The sequence below is a fragment of the Euphorbia lathyris genome, chromosome 9 (assembly GCF_963576675.1).
Source record: "Euphorbia lathyris chromosome 9, ddEupLath1.1, whole genome shotgun sequence".
Classification (NCBI taxonomy): domain Eukaryota; kingdom Viridiplantae; phylum Streptophyta; class Magnoliopsida; order Malpighiales; family Euphorbiaceae; genus Euphorbia; species Euphorbia lathyris.
Window position 1 is genome coordinate 52,478,835 of NC_088918.1, and position 8,989 is coordinate 52,487,823.

An 8,989-nucleotide genomic window follows, 5' to 3' on the forward strand; every position below is an offset into this window, starting at 1 on the left:
AGAGCTCGGTCCAGCCGTTTTTAGAGATCCATTCGCAAAAGGGTTTCTCAGCTTTTACGAAGCCTTCAGAGAACCAACGGGAACGGATGACTTTACAGTTCTTTACGCTTTTATAGACTGGGAGGAAAACCCTTTCTTGAGGTTGCTTGTTCTTTCTCTCCTTCTTCATTTTTGATGGAGTTACTTGGTCAGCTTTGGAGTTTTTGTTGGGAGTGCTGACCTTGGATTGGTCATGCTGACCTTGTCCTTGAGACTCAGTTGAAGTCTCTTCATAGTCCTACTCAGCAGGAGATGGAGGTTTTAAGTCGGAGTGATTGTCGTCGTAATCGGTGCCGGAGATGTTCTAAGAATCATTAGACATGGTGTTCTTTGAGGATTCTTAAGAGAGTTTAAAGGATTTTGGGATTTTGAGAGAGAGAAATTGAATGCCAAAGATTTCAAGTGTAAAGAGAGTTTAGTGAGAAATCATCCACTATTTATAGTCGATTTGAATTGATCTGATAGGTCGGAATGGCGGTTTCACCTCGAGTTGATCAATCGATCGTTATCCCTGGCATTTATGACACATTCGGTGCATGTGTTTTTCTATTTATTGCGCTTACGTCATCCTAGGTGGCTATTTAACGCGCGTGCTAGCATTAATTGTGCAAGTGGGTTTACTCAGTCTCTAGAATGCTAAATATTTGAGGTTCTGAGTGCTCAGTTTTACGTAGAAGGGATTTTAGCATGCTTAGTAACTCAGCTCATAGTAATCACTCAGTATGTACGTTTACTCAGCATAGGGTGATTTTATGTTATTCATTTTAGCTCAGCATACAATAGTTACGCATTAAACACTAATCACTCAGCATGTAATAATCACTCAACATTCATTTAAGCGCAGAAATCTATTGAAGAGGATTAGACATACCGATAGCTTCCCTTAGTATGTTAAATTGCTCACGAGCCAATGGCTTCGTAAAAAAATCCGCAAGCTGTTCATCTGTTGGAACATAGGTCAGCTTGATCTCACCCTTGAGTACATGGTCTCTGATGAAGTGATGCCTAATGCTGACATGCTTCATCCTACTGTGTTGGATTGGATTCTTGGATAAGTCAATGGCACTCTTGTTATCGCATTTAACTTTAATTGTTTCTGTTTGTACTCCATAATCATCCAGTTGTTGCTTAATCCATAGGACTTGTGCCACACAACTTCCAGCAGCAATGTACTCAGCTTCAGTTGTTGACAGGGCCACTGATGATTGCTTCTTACTGAACCAAGACATTAGACAGCTTTTAAGGAAGTGACATCCTCTTGAGGTGCTTTTACGCTCCAGCTTGTCTCGTCCATAGTCAGCGTCAGTGTATCCAATGAGTGTGAAGTCATTTGTGTTTGGATACCATAAGCCTGCATTAATTGAGCTCTGCAAATATCTAAAAATTCTTTTGACAGCTATATAGTGAGATTCCTTGGGGTCAGCTTGATATCTCGCACAATAACATACTGAGTACTAAATGTCTGGCCTACTAGCAGTTAGATAGAGTAAAGAGCCAATCATACCTCGATATAACTTGTTGTCTACTGACTTACCTTTCTCATCAGCACAAAGCACAGTGTCAGTACCCATTGGGGTAGATATGGGCTTACATTCTTCCATATCAAATTTCTTTAATATTTCTTTGGCATACTTGGTCTGGCTAATGAAGATGCCATTCTTCCCTTGCTTAATTTGAATTCCAAGGAAGAAGTTGAGTTCGCCCATCATTGACATCTCGAACTCAGTTTGCATCTGTTTACTAAATTCCTTGCACATAGATTCATTAGGAGCACCAAAGATAATATCATCTACATATATTTGTGCCAGCAGGGTATCTTTACCCCTTTTCTTAATGAATAAGGTTGTGTCAGCTTTACCTCTGACATAGTTCCTGGTCAGCAGGAAACTTGTCAACCTTTCATACCAAGCACGTGGTGCTTATTTCAGGCCGTACAGGGCCTTCTTGAGTTTATAAACGTGGTTTGGAAATTTTGGATCTTCAAACCCAGGAGGCTGACTAACATATACCTCTTCGTTTATAACTCCATTAAGAAATGCACTCTTAACATCCATTTGGAATAGTTTAAAATTCATGAAGCTAACATATGCACACAATATTCTTATAGCCTCTAACCTAGCTACGGGTGCAAATGTCTCACCATAGTCAATTCCTTCTTGCTGACTGTAGCCCTGAGCTATAAGTCTGGCTTTGTTCCTGACTATATTGCCTTGTTCATCTAGCTTATTTCAAAAGACCTGCTTAGTTCCTATGGTCTTTTGATTCCTAGGTTTTGGCACTAAATCCCATACCTCATTTCTCTTAAATTGATCAAGCTCTTCTTGCATCGCATTGATCCAGAATTCGTCATGCTTAGCTTCGGTGAAGTTCTTTGGTTCATGAACTGAGACGAACGCAACATTGCTGAGATATCTCCTGAGCTGATTTCTTGTCATCAGATTGTTCTCAGCAGCATCAAGAATGGACTTCTCCGAGTGTCCTCTTGGGATTTTGATCTCTTTGGGTAATGTTAAGTTTTCAGGAGCATGTGTTTCAACAAAAATATCTGCAGTTTTAGATTGGTCAACAAAGGTAATTTCAGGTTCGTTTTTACCTTTGGTCAGCCCGTGTGGTAATGACTCAGCGGCTCCATTTTGGTCAGCGGAAGCTGAGCATGGGTCATCTTCGGTAGACTGACTAGACTTTCCTGCAGGGTCAGTTTCATCGAACTCAATATGTACAGACTCTTATGTTGGTCCCTTATAACGTAACAAGTTAGTTCCAAGGGGGGGTTAGGAACTATTTAAAATTTTGTACGTTGAGGCTGACTTCTTTTTCTTTGAAAAAGGATTACACAGCGCGCTGAGTGAACTTAAGACACTAGCTTAGTCAACTGGTGACTAAGTCAGCTTCTTTCCTTGAGTCAGAAGATAACACTTGAGCCTATTCCTGAACTCAGATACTCAATGCACACAACTCAGCGTGACCTCTTTACTTAGTCAGTTTTGTTTAAGCAAGCAAAATATATATAAGGAGTTTAAGGTTAGAGAGATGTTACTCAGCAGATTTATCAAGGTTCGGCCTCTATGCCTACATCCTGTCCCCGGAACACGTTCCGAGCTTTCGAATTCTCTACTGAGCTCTTTACCGATAGAGCATCAAACCTTTTACAACAAGAAGCTGAGTATAACAAGAGTACCTTCCTCTATACCTCTACTCACTCCTATTCTATTGCTGAGTACTATAACCAAGTACTCAGCCTCTCCTTTCTATTTCTAGAATTGATAATAAGATTGTCCTAAACAACAATTGCTAAGACACTTTAGATGATTGGATAATCACTCTAGACTTTTACACAGTAATATGGAAATTGGTGTAAGTATTTGCTTTGCTTTTTCTCACAGATTCTTCGAGTATGAATTTGGTCAGCGTAATGGCTAGTTGAAGATCTGCATCGAATGAAGCAACTGAAAGGCCTATTTATAGTGACACTTGAGGTATCGGTTATTTTAAATTTCGAAATAACTATTGGAGGGAAACGGCTTGATGTCGTTGTCACTCAATACACGCTCAGTGCCGTTGGCCAATCAGATTATTGCATCTTCTGTCTTCGGTCAGTGCTGAGCAGCTTTTAGACAGACAGGCAGAATGTTTCGCCTTTTATGGCAAAGTCTTCTAGACAGCTTTCTGTGTCTTCTGAACTTTACCCAAAGTAGAAATACTTTGTCTTGAAGTTGTTCCTTGCTCAGCTGCTTTCTTGTACTCTTTGTCGTCCAACTCAGCAGCTTCGTTCCGAAGTAGATAAAGAAAGTCTTCCAGATCCTTCTTCATGCTGAGCTGCGTTTTGTCCATAACGACAGAGTTTTGTTTACACGGGCCGAGTTGTCTTGGGCCTTTGACTTTCCTTTGGGCCTTTAGCCTTTTAGTCTTTATGTCTTATAAATATTTTAACTCAACATTGAATAAACACATTAGTGTAATAAATCAAAGCATTTAAACTTAGTGTGTTTTAGAATATTCTTTAAATAATTTTGTCAAATCAAAATCATGTGGAAAGGTGTTTCAACAAACTCCATTAAGAAATGCACTATTAACATCCATTTGAAATAATTTAAAGTTCATATAAGATGCATATGCACATAAAATTCTAATAGCCTCTAGCCTTGCCACTGGGGCAAAGGTCTCACCATAGTTAATACCTTATTGCTGACTGTAGCCCTGAGCTATAAGTCTTGCTTTGTTTCTGACCACGTTCCCTTGTTCATCCAGCTTGTTGCGAAAGACCCATCTTGTTCCTATGGTCTTCTGGCCACTTGGCTTTGGCACTAGATCCCATACTTCATTTCGTCTGAACTGATCAAGTTCTTCTTGCATTGCATTCATCCAGAATTCATCATACTCAGCTTCAGCGAAATTTTTTGGTTCCTGGATTAAGACGAATGCTACGTTGCTGAGGTATCTCCTGAGTTGATTTCTTGTCATCAGGGTATTCTCAGCGGCATCAAGAATAGCACTCTCTGAGTGTCCTCTTGGTATCCTTATCTCCTTTGGTAGATTGATGTCTTGTGCTGTCTGTGTTTCAACAATCTCTGCAGGTGTAGACTGGTCAGTGAAAACAATTTGAGGTTCACTTTTACCTTTGGTCAGCCCTTGAGGGAATGACTCAGCGGCTGTATCTTGATCAGCGGGTACTGAGTGTGGATCATCCTGGGTCAGCGGCTGATATCTACCTGCAGGGTTAGTTTCGTCGAACTCTATATATACTGACTCTTCTAAAACTTGAGTTCGTTTATTGAAAACTATGTATGCTTTGTTGTTTGTTGAGTAGCCTAAAAATATAGCTTCATCAGCTTTTGAGTCAAACTTAGATAAGCTATCTTTGGTATTCAAAATAAAACATTTACAGCCAAAGGCACGAAAGTATCCAATATTAGGCTTTCGTCCTTTCCAAAGTTCGTAAGGAGTTTTCTTTAGTATAGGTCTAATAAGAGCCCTATTAAGAATATAGCACGCTGTGTTGACAGCTTCTCCCCAAAAGTACTTTGGAAGCCTATGCTCACTCAGCATTGTCCTAGCTATTTCAACCAAGGTTTTGTTCTTCCTTTCAACAACCCCATTTTGTTGAGGCGTTCTAGGAGCAGAGAAATTATAGTCAATGCCGTTGGTTTCACAGAATTCAACAAACTGTTGGTTCTTGAATTCTCCACCATTATCACTTCGGATGTGAGCTAACTTAAGGTCTTTATCATTTTCAAGTTTTCTTACAAAATTTGAAAATGTCTCAAAGGTTTCATCCTTGCTACTCAGCAAGATGATCCAAGTGTACCGAGAAAAGTCATCTACAATGACCAAGGAAAATCTTCTTCCACCCAAGCTCAGCGGCTGGACTGGACCGAAGAGATCCAAGTGTAGTAACTCTAATGGACGCTTAGTTGAGACAATGTTTTTACTATGAAAAGATTGTTTGGTTTGTTTTCCAGCTTGGCAAGCGTGGCATAATTGATCTTTTTCAAATTTGAGTTCTGGCAGTCCCTCAACCAATTGCTTTCTTGCTAATTAGGCCAGGAGGTCCATGCTTACATGACCAAGTCTCCTGTGCCATAGCCAGGAATTATCTTCCTTTGAAACTAAGCATACAGTTTTTGAAAACTTTTTCTCTAAGTTCAGCATGAAGACATTATCAATACGAGGGGCAGTTAAAATTAACTCATTTGTTTTACCCTCGAATATTTTACATCCAGTGTCATCAAATATAACTTTTCTCCCATTGTCACATAGCTGAGCTACGCTGAGTAAGTTATACTTGAGTCCGCTGACTAGGGAGACAGACTCAATAGTAGGATTACCTCCAACGGTTCCTGACCCTACTATCTTACCCTTTTTGTTGTCTCCAAAACTTACACTTCCTCCTCGTTTACGCTCAAATGTGATGAACTGAGTTTCATCACCAGTCATATGCCTCGAGCATGCGCTGTCAATATACCACATTTTTGACTTCTCAGCACTCCTCAGGCTTACCTGCAATGTAACTAGTTACTTTTAGGTACCCAATTCTTTTTGGGTCCTGGCTTGTTAGGTTCAACAGGTAACGCATCATATTTTATTTTATGGCGACATACTTGGACAGTATGGCCATTCTTTCCACAGAAGTCACAGCTGACCTTCTGTTTAGGATGTCTCACTGACTGGTCAGCACCCCAGTGCTGAGCGTGCCAGCACACCTTTGTGGTGTGTCCTTTCTTCCTACAGAAGTCACACTGGACATTCCGCTGAGGATTCCATCTCTGCTGACCAGTACTTCGGTACTGAGTATTCAGAGGAATATTTCTTTTGTTTGGAACCTTTAGTTGGTTCTGAATAGATGTGATGTCCTTTCTCAGTTTCTTAGAATCTGATTGGACCTCAGAGACAAGCTTTTGCATAATTCCAATGTTACTATGCAAATCTGAGTTGTCCTGAAGAAGATATCGAAGGTCACTCAGTTTGACCTCCTCAACCTCGTCACATCGCCTGCTGAGTGCTCTAACCTTTTTATTACACTTTTTGACAAGTGTGTAGAGGTCACTTAGGGCATTAACCATTTCATTTCTGAGCAAGGGCAGTGATATTACCTCAGTTGAATGTTCCTCATCATCAGATGTAATGGAGGGGTCAGCATGCTCAGAAACACATGGCTTAGCAAGTTCGTCAGCCATGAAACAAATCTTTGCTGACTCAGTGGCATCAGCTTCAGATGATGATGAATCATCACTATCACTCCAGGTTGCCACCATTACCTTCTTGCCGTTCTTTCTTTCTTTCCTCAGCGAGGGACAACTTGACTTGATATGGCCAGTTTGATGACATTCAAAGCATGTAATGGGCTTTGAGTTGTCATTCTTGTACTTGCTATCGCTGGAGTCAGCTTTGTACTTGTCAAACTTCTTATAAGGCTTCTTAGAATATTTGTCATTCTTTTTGAACAACCTTTTCATCTTTCTGGTAAACATAGCCATCTCTTCGTCGTCTGTTGAGCTCCCATCAGTGGAGTCAGCTTTCATGACAAGAGACTTTTGCTTCTTATCTTCAGACTTTTCCTTCACCTCGAAATTCTTCATCGAGATCTCATGGGTCAGCAGTGTGCCGATGAGTTCATCATACTTATAGGTGGTTAAGTCTTGAGCTTCCTCAATAGCGGTCTTCTTTGCTTGCCAGCTTTTAGGAAGACTCCTAAGAATCTTCTTGACTTGTTCTTCCTCAGTGAAGATCTTCCCAAGTCTCTTGAGCTCGTTGATGATGTTTGTGAATCTTGCATTCATGTCTGAGATCCCTTCATCATCGTTCATTTCGAACAGCTCGTACAATCTCATATGCTGGTTCACCTTGGATTCTTTCACCTTGTTGGTTCCTTCGTAGGTGACCTCCAGCTTCTTCCAGATCTCCTGCGCTGACTCACAACCTGAAATCTTATTGTATTCTGCAGCATCTAGCGCACAGTGAAGCATGTTTATAGCCGAAGCATGATTTTGTAGCTTCTTGAGATCATCCTCTGTCCATTTGGTCTCAGATTTGACAACCGTTTGGCCATCAACAGTTTCAACAGGAACAAATGGGCCTTGAACTATAGATAGCCAGGCACTCATATTTGTAGCCTGAATGAAATTTTTCATCCTATTCTTCCAGAATGTATAGTTAGACCCGAAGAATAGGGGAGGCCGAGTTATGGACAGACCCTCAGGTAGAATCTGAGTTGTCAGATTTCCTGGGAGAAACCGAGTGCTGTTTTCAGCCATAGTGGGGATCAGCTCAAGGTAGTTAAACCTTGCACAATGAGCTTTTAGGCTCTGATACCACTTGTTGGTCCCTTATAACGTAACAAGTTAGTTCCAAGGGGGGGTTAGGAACTATTTAAAATTTTGTACGTTGAGGCTGACTTCTTTTTCTTTGAAAAAGGTTTACACAACGCGCTGAGTGAACTTAAGACACTAGCTTAGTCAACTGGTGACTAAGTCAGCTTCTTTCCTTGAGTCAGAAGATAGCACTTGAGTCTATTCCTGAACTCAGATACTCAATGCACACAACTCAGCGTGACCTCTTTACTTAGTCAGTTTTGTTTAAGCAAGCAAAATATATATAAGGAGTTTAAGGTTAGAGAGATGTTACTCAGCAGATTTATCCAGGTTCGGCCTCTATGCCTACGTCCTGTCCCCGGAACACGTTCCGAGCTTTCGAATTCTCTACTGAGCTCTTTACCGGTAGAGCATCAAACCTTTTACAATAAGAAGCTGAGTATAACAAGAGTACCTTCCTCTATACCTCTATCACTCCTATTCTATTGCTGAGTACTATAACCGAGTACTCAGCCTCTCCTTTCTATTTATAGAATTGATAATAAGATTGTCCTAAACAACAATTGCTAAGACACTTTAGATGATTGGATAATCACTCTAGACTTTTACACAGTAATATGGAAATTGGTGTAAGTATTTGCTTTGCTTTTTCTCACAGATTCTTCGAGTGTGAATTTGGTCAGCGTAATGGCTAGTTCAAGATCTGCATCGAATGAAGCAACTGAAAGGCCTATTTATAGTGACACTTGAGGTATCGGTTATTTCAAATTTTGAAATAACCGTTGGAGGGAAACGGCTTGATGTCGTTGTCACTCAGTACACGCTCAGTGCCGTTGGCCAATCAGATTATTGCATCTTCTGTCTTCGGTCAGTGCTGAGCAGCTTTTAGACAGACAGGCAGAATGTTTCGCCTTTTATGGCAAAGTCTTCCAGACAGCTTTCTGTGTTTTCTGAACTTTACCCAAAGTAGAAATACTTTGTCTTGAAGTTGTTCCTTGCTCAGCTGCTGTCTTGTACTCTTTGTCGTCCAACTCAACAGCTTCGTTCCGAAGTAGATAAAGAAAGTCTTCTAGATCCTTCTTCATGCTGAGCTGCGTTTTGTCCATAACGACAGCGTTTTGTTTACACGGGCATAGTTGTCT